The sequence below is a fragment of the Aplidium turbinatum genome, chromosome 3, assembly GCF_918807975.1.
Source record: "Aplidium turbinatum chromosome 3, kaAplTurb1.1, whole genome shotgun sequence".
Classification (NCBI taxonomy): domain Eukaryota; kingdom Metazoa; phylum Chordata; class Ascidiacea; order Aplousobranchia; family Polyclinidae; genus Aplidium; species Aplidium turbinatum.
The window spans coordinates 41,105,605-41,119,744 of NC_137474.1; the positions used below are offsets into that span (position 1 = coordinate 41,105,605).

The following is a 14,140-nucleotide window of genomic DNA, read 5'->3' on the forward strand; positions in this document are numbered from 1 at the left end:
GCGGGCCGCACAATTTTTTTTCGCGGGCCGCATTTGGCCCGCGGGCCGTACGTTGCACACCCCTGCGTTAAAGTGCCTACCAGCTTCTTTTCCCTTCCTAAAGGTCTTCCTTAAGAACTTATTGCTTTTTTGAAATTTTTTAAGTATTAAGATTAATTTTTATTGAACTTTATTTTATGAACCAAATGCTGTTAATCATAAGGTGTAGCCTACTGCTCACTGCAAAATTTCTAATATTTTGGTCATTTTGACCTGCACTGTCCCGCTGTCCGTAAAGCGACGAATAAGGTAAAGCGATTATTTATTAAGTATTATTATTTTATAAGTTTAAGTATTGCTTTGGAAATACTTGGAGACTTTGTTTTGGAAATACTTCTTCGTCGAATAACGTGTATTTGTTAATACGCTTTATAGTTTTGTTACATTGCTCTGTGTGCTTTTTTGTGCATACTTACGAATTGCAATAAACATTACTTTTTGTTTACTGTACAATGTAGCCTAATGTAGCCTATAGTAGGCTACAAAACGTGACGCTTGTGGCTACGCGGTAGGCTATCAATAGAGATCGTGCATGTGTTTTTTTGCAGCCAGCTTTATTTGTCGTAATATTATGATTTATTTTTGCCAAAAATTTTGCAACACCTTTCAGACTGGGGTGGGGAATAGCATCGAGTTGGATTTTCTTGCATTTGTTAAGGAGTTTTGTTTTACATGCTAGGTAGCCTATGTACACTGTACAGGCGGTGTTTTCTTTTATTGTGCTATGAAGGATATTAAATGAAGTTACTTGCTTCTGTAAATTGAAAATTTAATACGTTGACAAAGCTGCTAAAAACATGTTTTCAGGTAAAACAGTTGTTTTGTTTGAAAGGCTCCCTATAAGGACTGTTTCTTTCATTTTTTATTCATCAAAAACATAGGCCTGAAAATGTTGAAGATTACTGTAGATAGCTGCAACCATATCAATCAGCTGCTGCCATATCAATCAGTTGTTATTTTTACTTCTTAGAGGCAGGGACGGATTAAGATAAGAAGAGGGCCAAGGCTATTCCTTTTTTGAGGCCCCAAACCTTCACCCTAACAAGTAATCATAGATATGAGTGTCTAAAACAAACAACCATTGATACCACAGTAAATTGGTGATGGAGAAATTGGCCTAAAAATGTTGAAGATTAAATAGCTCAATGTTCAAGCTGAACACAATAAATCGAGACAGCAATTGTAGCCCACAGAGCTCTATGCAACTCCATCCTGGAGCAAAGTGATGCCAACCCAGACTCCTAGAGCATGCGCTCTTTATGTCTAATAACTGTTCAGGGTGGGCAACTTCGGTTGTCGTATGGGAAAGCACCACCTTGCTGCAGTTGAATGTGGAAGGTCTGACCAAGTCTAAAATCGATAATCAGTTTTCATTTTAGTTCTTGATGGTATACGTACCACAAGTTAGGAATCAGTGAGGTACAAAATGGATCAAACCGAGCTCTGATTGCAGATAGTGGTGAGACCTGATGGAATAAACTGTTTATGAAATACAAAGAGCCACACAACATTTCATTTCCAAAAACCCGCAATATGTTCAATGTCTTACACAAGACGTGATAGTTGAGCTGAGGGCCGAAGCATTCGATATTCGATTAATAAGCAGCCATCAAGCAGGATAGCAAGTTCGGTAATTGTTCATTGGTAATGGAAATATTTAACGTTAAAGGCGCTTTCATATTCCTCCTGGATATTCACAGCATATTGGAAACACAATTTTCATTGCATTTGTACATGGGTTGCATCACCCCACAACTGCAAAGTGGTATGAAGTTAGTAAGAATGTAAACTTATAATAGATTGATTGCTGGAGTTTAATGCACATTATCATAATCGATATCGGCTGTTTTGCCGAGTGGTGAGAGCCCTGGAACGACGTTTGAAAGGACGCCTGTTCGACACCGCTCTAGAGATATTTTTCTGATGCAACATGAAACATACAAGATTATAACAATAATTAAGTGTTTTTATATGGAGCTGCATTCATGGTCGTTAGGAGAGCAATTTGGCCACGTACTGATGTGAGTCCCGGGTATTCCAAAGAAGACACTCCTAACAATAATAATAAAACTCCAAGGAACACGTGTGTTTTTTTGCTTTTTTTATTTCAGGCCTCAAGTGAAATTTCTGGCTATAATACGATTGCAAGCCAGGGTACAAAAGTACCTATATCAACGTTACTAACTGAGTTTATCGCAGATGTGATTTACAATTCTACATTTACAGTTCCCACTCCAAATGATTGGCTAATTGCACGCCTGGCTACCTGCTTTCACATCGGATATTAACTCATCATTGTCCACGGCCGGATCTTAGTGCACTTTATTGTCGTCAGTGTTTTATTATTATCTCTTCTCAAGTTAACTTTGGGCCGACAATTGTAGATAAAATTAAATAACAACTTTCCTTAAGTTAATGCGCTTGCGAACAGTCAGATCCTTCAGAGGACTCATTTAAGTCCGCGGACTCGGGGTGAGAAACACTGTGTGAGTGATCGCGTTAATGGCAGTCATCCTAGGCCTAATGGACTAATCGTGCCATAGCAATGCTTTCATTGAATTTGTCGCTTTTAGAAAAACTTTTTAAGATCTGTTTTCGTTTGATCTGACTTGACAAATTTAATTTTAAAACCATCATTGAGAACTTGTCTATCACAAAAACTTTATTTTTTTTTCTAAACTTCTTTAGTTTTGTAACTATTTGAAAAATAAATTAATGAGATTTTCTTTGCGTATATCTTGCGATAATTATTGCAACTTGAAGTATTTCATCAGCAGATCAGTAACAATATTCATTTTTTATTTTGCACCCACTGACGCAACATACAGTACATCGAGAATCACTGAAGCAATAACCAATAAAGCAAACAAGTGGATGCAGTGAAAGGATGTAAAATCATCGAGTCAGCTGCTCCCAATTCATGGCAATGAGTGTTTTGTCGAGACACAGCAGCGTGCTCTGGAGCGGTGTCGATCTGACGTCGATTCGAACGTCTTCAAAAGTGCTACTCGCTATTCAGCAACACAACCGACACAAACAAACAGTAAAAATGTTCAATGTCACTAAAACATTTGTTCAAATGACGTAACAATACTTTGTCATTAAAGCAAGATGTCACGTGATTGGAACCCTTTGACATGGTCCGCAACTGAAAATCTGAAACTTTAATTTTCATGTTATTTGAAATCAAAATTAGATAAAAACGAAGATGAGATAGAAGCGAAATCATCCTTTGACAGAACGCTTTTCTCTGGGGTGCCCACTGCTCAGCTTATTGGAGATTTGTGGAATGTGATAAGGGTGCACGGTCGTTTGGTCGACAGACATTTGGTCGACAGGACGTTTGGTCGACAGGACGTTTGGTCGACAGGACGTTAGGTCGACAGAACGATTCATTTTTGGGTTAGGGTTAGGGTTAGAGTCAGGGTTAGATTAGGGTTATGGTTAGTTAACTAACCCTAACCCTAAAATAAATCGTTCTGTCGACCTAACGTCCTGTCGACCAAACGTCCTGTCGACCAAATGTCTGTCGACCAAACGTCCTGTCGACCAAATGACCGGGTACCGTGATAAGGGAGAGCTGAAATGCATTGTTTGAAAACACAACACTATAATGTGATAATTATTATACATACATATAAAAGCGTTTTGAGAAAATCAATTCATCTTGACTTTTAGGAGTTTAAGTATTTGCAAGCAATATAGTTTTTGAAATGGATCTATGACCACATAAAGGTTGGGCACAAATGCCCTTCAAGTTACAACTATAAGCATGCATCCACACCAACTACAAACTATCACGTTTAGTAATCACAAACAAGGCACAGTTCATATTCGTTAATTAATTCTGTGTAAATGCAATTTCAACAAAATTCAATGAATCCGTTTTTCAAGTTCGTCTTCTACGTCCATCAGTTTTTCATACAGAGCTTCCATGTCCTCCACATCAAATGAAGACAGATCTGAAATAAAAATCATCAACAAATGTAAGGAGTAGGCTGCATAGGCTAAAAGATAAAACTGGAAAAAAATATGTTTTGTATCGAAACACTAAGTACAGTAAAAGTAATAGAGAATCCAGGGGTGGAGGAACGTTTGGGACGATAGTTCCCCTTGAACATAAAAAAGTAACTTTTTTTGCGATGCATTTTTCGGGTCAGGTTAATTTATACATCATTGTATTTTGTTAAATTTCCGCTGCTTGCTAGATTCGCTCCAGAGTAAAAGTAAAACAATACAAGAAGTGATTTCTACACCTCACACCTGATATTTCATAATTTACAAAATTTTCAAACCAACGCTATCAAAAAAAAAATTAAATGAAAGCACGTGTCCCCTTTGTTGCTTAGAGGCTACGATATACTGACCATACCTGTAGATTAGGGTGCCACAGGCGCCCCTCAAAAATTAAAATTGGGTCCGATACACCTGAACTTTTTTTTATATGTGACACTTAGTAAAAAAAGCATATGTGAGAAATTTCAATAAGTTTTGATAAAATTTGGACGTGCAGATTAAGTTTAAAGTTGTTAAAGGTAAATTTTCACAATTTCAATAGTAAAACCCTCTCTAGATCATCAAAACTCAGACATTTCTTCTCAGTTACGGAGTATTTGAACTTCGAACACTTTCTGGTGAACTTACTTACTAATTTACAATCGTACAGACCATGTGTCAATTGCATATGTTCAACAATTTATGAAAAATGCCTAAAAATATGAGGTTTCATGCATTATAAAAAAGGATCCATGTAAAGAAAATGCCTATTGAGATGAAATTACTACAGCATTTGAAGAATCAAAAGTAGGCTACATTCATTAACTAATCGTTTTTGTTTATTGAAAACTTTTTGGTCTTTGAAGATCAAAATCTCAGCTATGTTTGTACGGAACTTGGACTCAAAAACAAAAATTTGGATCTTTACACACTAAACATAGTCAGTAAAAACGTAACACAGAAAGATAAACACAAAGCACAATGCTTAGAGTCCAGACATCCACTACTTAACAAAATCACAATAGCGTAAAATTTATGGAGGCCTACATTTATTTTAACGCTTGCAATAATAGTGAAATGGTAAGGTAAAATGGCAATTAATAACACACAACTATCTAGTATCTAATTACAAAGTAAAATGCAGCATAATAGGCTACTGGTATGCTATGACAGGCTGCAAATAATGCTGATTGCAACGTTGTGTAAGCTGACAACACTTTATGGAGTTATACAGTCAGTACTTTGACAATTACATGGTTAAAAACCATGTGCCCTCAGAGTGTAGTTGTCGAGTACGTTGATTAGGTAATACCTTCCTCGCATTTTCGACTACTTGGAGAATGTTTTGGTAGCGTTCTTCAAGGTTTGAAGTTGACAAGAAGTCATGGGCCAACTTGACGCCTCGCTCAGCGGCATCATTAACGACTCTGAAAGCATCAACTTTCTTTTTCGCCTCAACATATGTAAACCACCATGATACATAGAAATAAACTGTAAATTGTAGAAACCTCTTTAACTTTTCGAGTTGAGATGCTTTCATGATGGCATTTTTTTGGGGCAATTTATGAATTTCGTCTTGTAAGAGCACAATTTTCAGTGAATATGTAAGTTTGCTCATCCACATGGCTCTGTGTAATGCACCAGGTCTTTGGAGAGACATATCCTTACTGGTAGGTGGCTCAATGTTCAAGTACAATTGATACAAATTCAAAAGTTCTAATTAGTCGCTTCTTAAAAATTTGGATGATTCTGGATGGAGCTTCATCTGATTTATCAGCTCAGACAATTCTTCCCGCTTGCTGGCAAGCAGATCAATTTCCTCGTGCGATTTTGATGTATGAAAACAACCTGATGCGCTATCAGAAAGAGTTTGAAAATTGCTTTTAAAGCGTTGAAATATGGAAATGTTGGGTCCACTGCTGCTTTCTATTTTGAGTTCTTCCCAAACATGCGTCAGTATTATCTCCCCAATATGATGCCTGCATGCTGCCCAAAGTAGGCCTTTTCCAAGATGATCTTGTATTTGGATACAGGCAGTGCTGTATTTGAGGGTATACGGCGGTATACGCAGTATACTCTCTGCTTTTTTCTTATGGTATACCCTCTGGTTTTCCAAAGAGAGTGCTTATGCTATCCTTACTGATTCTTGACAACTACTAACTAACTACTTAACCATTTGAGGACTAATGGTACCTGGGTGTACCATAAACTTAATTCCGTACTCGTATAATTTTGATGTTGATAATTCATGTTATGGTAGAATAAAGACTATTTTGTAAGTTGTATATTATTTATCATTTTGGAAAATCTGACAGTATACCCTGTGATTTCTTTACGAATACAGCACTGGATACAGGCCGCAGTTTTGTGGCCCGTATTGCTACTTGTGGTGTCAAACACCATTGCAGCAAGACATGCAGTACAGTTCCAATTGTTTAACAATTCCATGCTTGCATTGGCTATTTGCTTTCCGTTTGGATCGGATGTTTGTGCAGGCAAATAAGGAACACCAAGCAGTTTTGAGCCTCCAATACCTGATAGTAATATCGGAAGCCTTTATTCCAAGACCCTGGGTGAGGTCAAGCCAGCTATGTTGATTCAATGTTGCAAGATGGTGAATCAATGTAACAGGCGCGGAGCTGTCATGCTTGACCTCAATTGAGATCTTGACATACTGGCACTGGTCTCCTAACCTAATTCTTGAATTTACCTTGTTTCAATGTGGAGAAAAAGATGAGAAATAGCAAAAAAACTGATGTTCAAACTAGGGAAATCCCCTAATTTTACTGTATTTCAGTTTAGACTTTCGTTTTCAATCTGCACATCCAATTTTTGTCCAATCTCAATCAAACTTTGCAAAGTGCCTTAATATGTGAAATGTCACACCAGAAAAAAAGTTCAGGTGATTTCGGCCACATGAGGGCGCCTGTGGCACCCTACTGTAGATTGGGCACTATCGAATATTGAAATAGTCATTGCTTTTTGACTAACGACTTCCAACCCTGTCTAATGTCTATACCTCAAACCTGATATTTCATAATTTACAAAATTTTCAAACCAACGTTATTGAATAAAAAAATTACTGCACCTTCAAAATAATTGGGGGGCACAGCATGTCCCCTTTGTTGGTTAGACGCTACGCTATATTGACCATACCTATGGCAATGCAGTAGTAATAGGTCAAAGTTAAGCCTATGCCATTACGTTGTTGTAAGGTAATATTTTTCAGCTTTATTTTCCACAGTTTTATGATGTTCACAATTCGATCGATTCGTCTGCGAACTGAAATTTAGAAACTCTGTCTGATTCCAATATCATGTTAATCTTACCTGATATGACGTTGCTTAAGTTTTCGATTCCATCTTTGCGAGTTGCAGGTGTTTTCGTTGTATGTTGTTCTTTAATATGTGTGTTGAGCCAATTCATTTTCGTGTTAAGCTTCTGTTTGTTTCTTAAAATGATACGTTTGTTTATGATTGTTAAATTCTTTCAACAGAAGAACAAAAATTTTGTTTTTGCTGTTATGATTCCGGATGAGAAATATGACAAAACATACTGAACTCCGATTCACTATTGCTGCTAAAAGAGAAACTCAATCTATTGTATATATTTTTTTAATTAACCAATACATTTCCAGATGCAAGCAACAACCACAAAAGTTCGCCGCATAACAAGCAAAGGGAATCAATCCTTTTTTGTTTAAGGAATGTTTGGGATAACAAAGCTTATTATATCCTGTTTGTAATGTTGTCTTACTTTTCAAGCATGAGAGATATAAGTTTTAGCAAATTTATCAGTAAAGAAATGAAACGAATACGATCAAATTCTAGTTAATGCATAAATTTTATTGTAGCCTACAACGTTACAGCAATGTAGTCATTTGGAGCTGCAATAGCATTAAAAACCAGGGTGAAACAAATATTAAAATTTCTATTGAAATCATAATGCTTTAAACCAGGGGTCACCAAACTACGGCCCGCGGACTGATTTCATCTGGCCCGCCACGTGCTACGGAAATAACAGCTGCACTACAACTGTTAAGGAAAAAAGTTACCAAACTTTTTGTAAAGGACTGACGTTGCTGTTTATCATTAGGCCACCACAAATGGGGACAGCCTAGGCCAAATTTGGAAAGATGTAATGTTTTTTCAAGAGCACGATGCCCTGTAGTGTATCACTGCAGGGGATAACTTTTCCAGCAACCTTTCGATTTTCATCACAACTTTGCTATTCCACCGCTGACTTTGTTATTTATTATAATCAATTCAAGTCAATGGAGATTCTAAATAGTTGTATATCTTTTCGCAATTTGCATCCGGCCCGCAGCTGTTAATCTCGCAGCAATCCGGCCCTCAGAGAAAAAAGTTTGGTGACCCCTGCTTTAAACAATCAAAATTATTTAAAGTGTTAAGAATTGATTTCATTTGATGTTTAATTGAAAATATCTATCTCTCAATTCTCTACTATATTTGATAGTAGGCTATGCCTTACTGCTCGTATAGTGTTATTCCGCTACTGATCCTGCAGATGCAAAGCAGAAGACAAACCAACACAAAAATCCAGTTCAGATTCATCTTGAAAAGTATCAACAAATAGAATATTCACAATATAAAGTTGGGAATGAGGTCTGTGGAAAGAAAAAGTTCAATAAATGAACTTGAATTAAATGTTCCTAAACAATGATGCAGGCTACATAGTCTGGTCAGTTATGCACATTTCGGTGCAAACTTGGGTAGACATTTTTCACCTATATTTTCGAGTTGCTTAGGTGCAGTAGATGTAAAAACCGTCTGGAGCCCGAAAATTTCGGGGGTGGAAGGTGCCCAAACGGCTGCTCCCACTTTTGGGCCTACAAGACAATGAAGCGCATACAAGAAAATGTCAAAATGTTTTAAATTATAGCATGTGGGTAATCAATTTGGGGTAATTTGGCCCAAAAAATCGTTTAAAAGCACCTATTTTTATCTAAAATCATCACAAAGCCAGTTATTTACATTCAAATAGCGAAAAACTGCAAAAAAGAATGTTAAAAAGCACAATATTTTGCAAATGGTTAGTTGGTTACCGTATCGTATATAATATAGTTGTTGTTTGTTTTACTCAATGAAATGATCTTCAATGTCATGCTACACTACACATTGTCTCTTACAGGTACAAAAACTAAGGCATTGCAACCCTAATTTTGCACATAGACAGGTGTCACATTCAGGCATCTTGCACTTGCAGTTGCAAGTCTTCGTCAGTCTTTCCAAATGTTGTACTCTTGCATCTGTTGTCCACTGAATGCTCAGCTCATTCTGCAATTTAACCCAACCCAATGTTCAACAGATGGACAAACAGACTGATTTATAGTGTTTTCCCCTAATTAACCATCCTGCCTGATTAGCGCTGCAATGAACATGTAGAATCAGGGCATCAAGTGTAGGTTTTGGAAGGTCCCTTAATTCAAGTTGGCCTCTTTTTTTGCATATGCAAATGAGACAAAATTAGCAATATCTGACATGCTCTCAGTCAGACATGCTTCTGATGGTAGCCAGCTGAACCTTTGGAAAACTCTTCTGAGTTGTTCCACTTTAGGATACTGCTTCCACATATGGAACCAGCTGCGTTTAGAAATCTTGTAAAAGGAGCTTGTTGCATCACCTCCAGCAAATGCATGAAAAAACAATATACCCAAGCAGACAGCCTCTCCTAAATAATTGTACGCAACATTGATGGAGATGGTCTGCCTGTGTTTTCCGGAGCCAAAGTCGACAGTTAGTCGGGTGTTGGCATTCCAATCAATAAACTGCTTCATGAAAGCAAGGAGGAAGATAATTACATTTGTATCCACAGTCCGTACACAATACACATAGTGTTGACAAACCACTTCGCAACATATCCTTAATGTGGCAAACAATCCTGTTATCAGCCTCTTCTAAGGCCAGGTGATCACCATAGCTTGTATCATAATTGCCAATATTGGCCCAAGCACTACTACCGCTAGTGATGCAAAAGTCTTTTTGTCATGACCAATGATGCTCTTTGCTGATGTCAGCAATAAGTTGGTTCAATCTCGTTTTGTTTGCCGAGTTTGTAAGATATGAACCAGAAAAGTTTGGCGGTAGGAGATCCTTTTTTTCAAACTTAAGTTCTGGGTTAGTTTGTGTCCGACCCACGTTGTTCCCTTGTAATGCTCTTTATGCTTAAGGTGTGGTATTGATCTGCAACCAAGTCAATTCTGTTTGCCACAAGCTTTTCTCCCATGTTGGCTATCTCATTTAAGACCATTAATGTAAATTCCTGTCGGCTGCATAGCCGAGTGGTGAGAGCCTTGGAACGGCAATCGAAGGGGTGCCGGTTCGACACCGCTCAAGAGCATGCGGCTGTGTCTTTGGCAGGACACTTAAAGGCATGCCTGAAGGTGGACACGAAGATTGGCTTCCTTGCCTTCCCGTCCACTTAATCTAAATCTTCAACCACCGGGTGTAAGCCTGGATACGACAAACAAAAATGTAAATTCCTCAAATGTAGAATTCTTTTCCACGGTAGCAGCTTTGGCTCGAATGATGACAGAAAGATCAACCACAAGCTCATCTGCCTTTTCTGGACGGTACACGACAACTGGGCGAGACAAAGTGGGCGATACCCACTTGGGCGAGACCAGGTGGGCGACGAGACAAGTGGGCGACGAGCCAAGTGGGCGACGGACCAAGTGGGCGACGAGCCAAGTGGGCGACGGCCAAAGTGGGCGACGGAAGCGAAAGTTTAGCCGTTCGGAAAAAAATATGACTTTTAATTTTTACTTCAAAATACAATGATTGATTTGTGGAAGGGAGGCAATGAGAGTTCTTGAGCTGAGTTTCACGAAGCATTGGAAGCAACATTTTCATTATTTTTTGTAGTCTAGTAATAGCGCTTGCTGTTTGATGTTAATTTGCATTGTGACATCATCTTGACACATTATTTTGCAATTTGCGGCGTCAGGGTTTATCGTGAAGCTTAAGAGAAACCTCTCAGAAAAGAGACAAACGAATGGCCAAAGAGTGGTTTAAGTCAGTTATGAACGTTGCCTAACCGTTATCAAAGCTTGTCAGTATAAAATATGACTGGGGCCATTTTGTTTATGACCTAAAAATTGAAAAATATGACTATTTTTAGAGCATCAAAGTTATGCTAATCTCCGTAGTTAATGATTCGTATGTAAGTTTTTACATGTATTTTAAACAATAACACACTCGAACAACTAACAAAAACTTTTGTTTCGCTTGAAAATCACTACAAACATTCCAATGTCTAATGCATGTACCTACCAAACCAGCTACTTAGTAGATAAGATCTCAGCTCTGGCTGACCTAGTGACCTACCGCAAGTGTTTATAATATTCAGAGACTGGATTGTGTGTTGCAAAATAATGTGTCAAGATGATGTCACAATGCAAATTAACATCAAACAGCAAGCGCTATTACTAGACTACAAAAAAAAAATGAAAATGTCGCTTCCAATGCTTCGTGAAACTCAGCGTGAGAACTCTCATTGCGTCCCTTCCACAAATCAACCATTGTATTTTAAAGTAAAAATTAAAAGTCATATTTTATACTGACAAGCTTTGATAACGGTTGGGGAGCGTTCATAACTGACTTAAATCGCTCTTTGGCCATTCGTTTGTCTCTTTTCTGAGAGGTTTCTCTTAAGCTTCACGATAAACCCTGACGCCGCAAATTGCAAAACAATGTGTCAAGATGATGTCACAATGCAAATTAACATCAAACAGCAAGCGCTATTACTAGACTACAAAAAATAATGAAAATGTTGCTTCCAATGCTTCGTGAAACTCAGCGCAAGAACTCTCATTGCCTCCCTTCCACAAATCAATCATTGTATTTTAAAGTAAAAATTAAAAGTCATATTTTTTTCCGAACGGCTAAACTTTCGCTTCCGTCGCCCACTTTGGCCGTCGCCCACTTTGGCCGTCGCCCACTTGGTCCGTCGCCCACTTGGCTCGTCGCCCACTTGACTCGTCGCCCACTTGGTCCGTCGCCCACTTGTCTCGTCGCCCACCTGGTCTCGCCCAAGTGGGTATCGCCCACTTTGTCTCGCCCAGTTGTCGTGTACCGTTTCTGGATAAGTGACTGACTTGCTTGTCAAGCAATCAACGATCCTTGATTTTGGGTTGTATTGTAGTAAGCCATCTTTGGTTGCTAGGCACTCTGGTAACCCTAAAAATACAGACATTAAGAATTGTGCGCATGTTACGAAATATTGTATTTTCAACTAATTTTCTGGCTAACAATAGAACTATACCATAGAAAGAGTAGACATAAAAACATATAAAAGGCCTTCTTTCAAACCTGTAAATTCGAAGCAACAACATCTATTGCAAGTTCTTTCCTGTTCCAACAGGCATCACGAAGCGTGTTCATCATTGCAGGATTAGACATCATTTTGGGGCATTCTATTTGAATTTTCCCAGCAATGCTTGGCAACTTTAAAGCGTTCTTTCGGATTGGTGTTTTTACTACATCATCTTTCCCTTCAACAAAACGGGTCTTCTTGAAGTTGTTGTACTGTGTCTTTCCCAAATCAAAGATTTTCTTACAATCAACAGTAACCTCTACTGGAAAAATGGCCGACGAGTTCAGCTTTGTAAACTGTTGTTGCCTGCTGAATGGGTTAATGTGGAGCTTTTTGTATATCTTTTTACAGTACAGATTAAAATTGTTGCAATGATGTGTCTATTGACTGAATGAAGGGAAGTTAAACTTTTCTATTCCCTGCTGGAAATAGACTAAACAAAAGAGGAATCCAATTTTTGTATTCCCTGTAGGGACTAGTAGGCCTATAGTTGGATTTCTCTTTGTTACTGACCAATCTCAATGTTTCCCGAAGACTGACTGCTTAACAATCCTACTCTTAAAACTCAAAAGGTAATCTGTCTGGTGCAAATGCAATTCAAAACTAAATTCGCACCCCTTTCACTGCCCAGGTTACTGTGAACTTTCCTCCCGCTTTCATGTATTGCCACGTAGCCTACACAAAAACGGTCATTTTATCCATACGGTTTTAGTGTTTTGGACAACTGTTGTCCATTATCTGGTTCAATGATTGTTTTGGGTTAAAATTGATGCTTCCAAACGGTTTTTCAGGCCAAATTACCTCCAAACAAGTACTCATATGCCATTTAAAAAAAATATAACAACTTTTTCCACATGCGCTCTAGCCATCACTACCCCCCAAACGGAAGCGGCATTTTGGGGACCTTCCACCCCCGAAATTTTCGGGCTCCAGACGGATTTTGAGTCTGATGTGTCTAAGGAACTTGAAAATGCATATGAAAAATGTCTACCCAAATTTGCACAAAACAGCCCTAAAACGTGCATAACTGACCAGACTAACATAGATTATGTGCTTTTAAATAAACGGCTTAAATCGCTTTTAAGTTATTTTTTGCCGTAAATGTACTTTTGACACAAAACCGCTTTCATATCTATTGGTATGTTTTTTTTTTGCCAGCAGCATGAGTACAGAATCCAATCCTCATGAATCCGAAGCAACACTCGTCTTTTTCATAAACTTAGACTTTTTGCTAGCTTATATAGCCTAGACTTGAGTAAAACGGATGTGTCTTGGTATAAAAAAAGCCTATCTAAAAATTTTCAGAATATATTTGTTATAGTCTAAAGACGTCGTTGAACGACGATGAAAAGGAAGGAAACAATAAAGTCGGTTTATAGAAAACTTAGAGTCATATTTACCTTGAAAAAACATATCTTTTTTATTTTTTTACAAACTTGAACGATTGGCAGCACCGCTCGCATAAGTTTCCTTCAAGGATAAAACGTAAAGTTTTGTGTTTACTGTTTATTCTTTTGATCGTGGTCGTTACTTTTTAAAATGATCAAGTCTAAACGTTGAGCGGTTTTGTTGTAGAAAACATGTCTTCAAATCATGGCCTTATTGGTTGGTTTGGTTGGTTTTTGAATCTTCATCCTCGGACAGACAAAGCCTTGATAGGTTATTCCTGGTAGTTTCGCATACTTGTAGAGGCTCTTGACAAGGGGCCGGTTACCGAGATTGGCAGAGTGAAGTTTTCCGATTGTTGAAGTGTTGTTGCCTTGGAATTATT

The 14,140-nt window shown here is 38.1% G+C and overlaps 1 long non-coding RNA gene across 3 annotated transcripts; it reads right to left on the reverse strand.

Annotated features, from left to right (window-relative positions):
* Window positions 1–2,821: 2,821 nt before the first annotated feature.
* LOC145767179 (uncharacterized) lies at window positions 2,822–13,818 on the reverse strand. 3 transcript variants are annotated; one of them, XR_014288746.1, is made up of 5 exons: window positions 13,770–13,818; window positions 8,527–8,662; window positions 7,365–7,486; window positions 3,574–4,001; window positions 2,822–3,526 (listed from the first exon to the last, which is right to left on the reverse strand). It is a non-coding gene; the product is annotated as an uncharacterized LOC145767179 (long non-coding RNA). The 3 variants fall into 3 exon arrangements; XR_014288744.1 differs by having other exon boundaries at window positions 2,822–4,001; XR_014288745.1 differs by lacking the exon at window positions 13,770–13,818 and adding an exon at window positions 12,366–12,767 and having other exon boundaries at window positions 2,822–4,001.
* Between the last annotated feature and the right edge of the window lie 322 nt (window positions 13,819–14,140).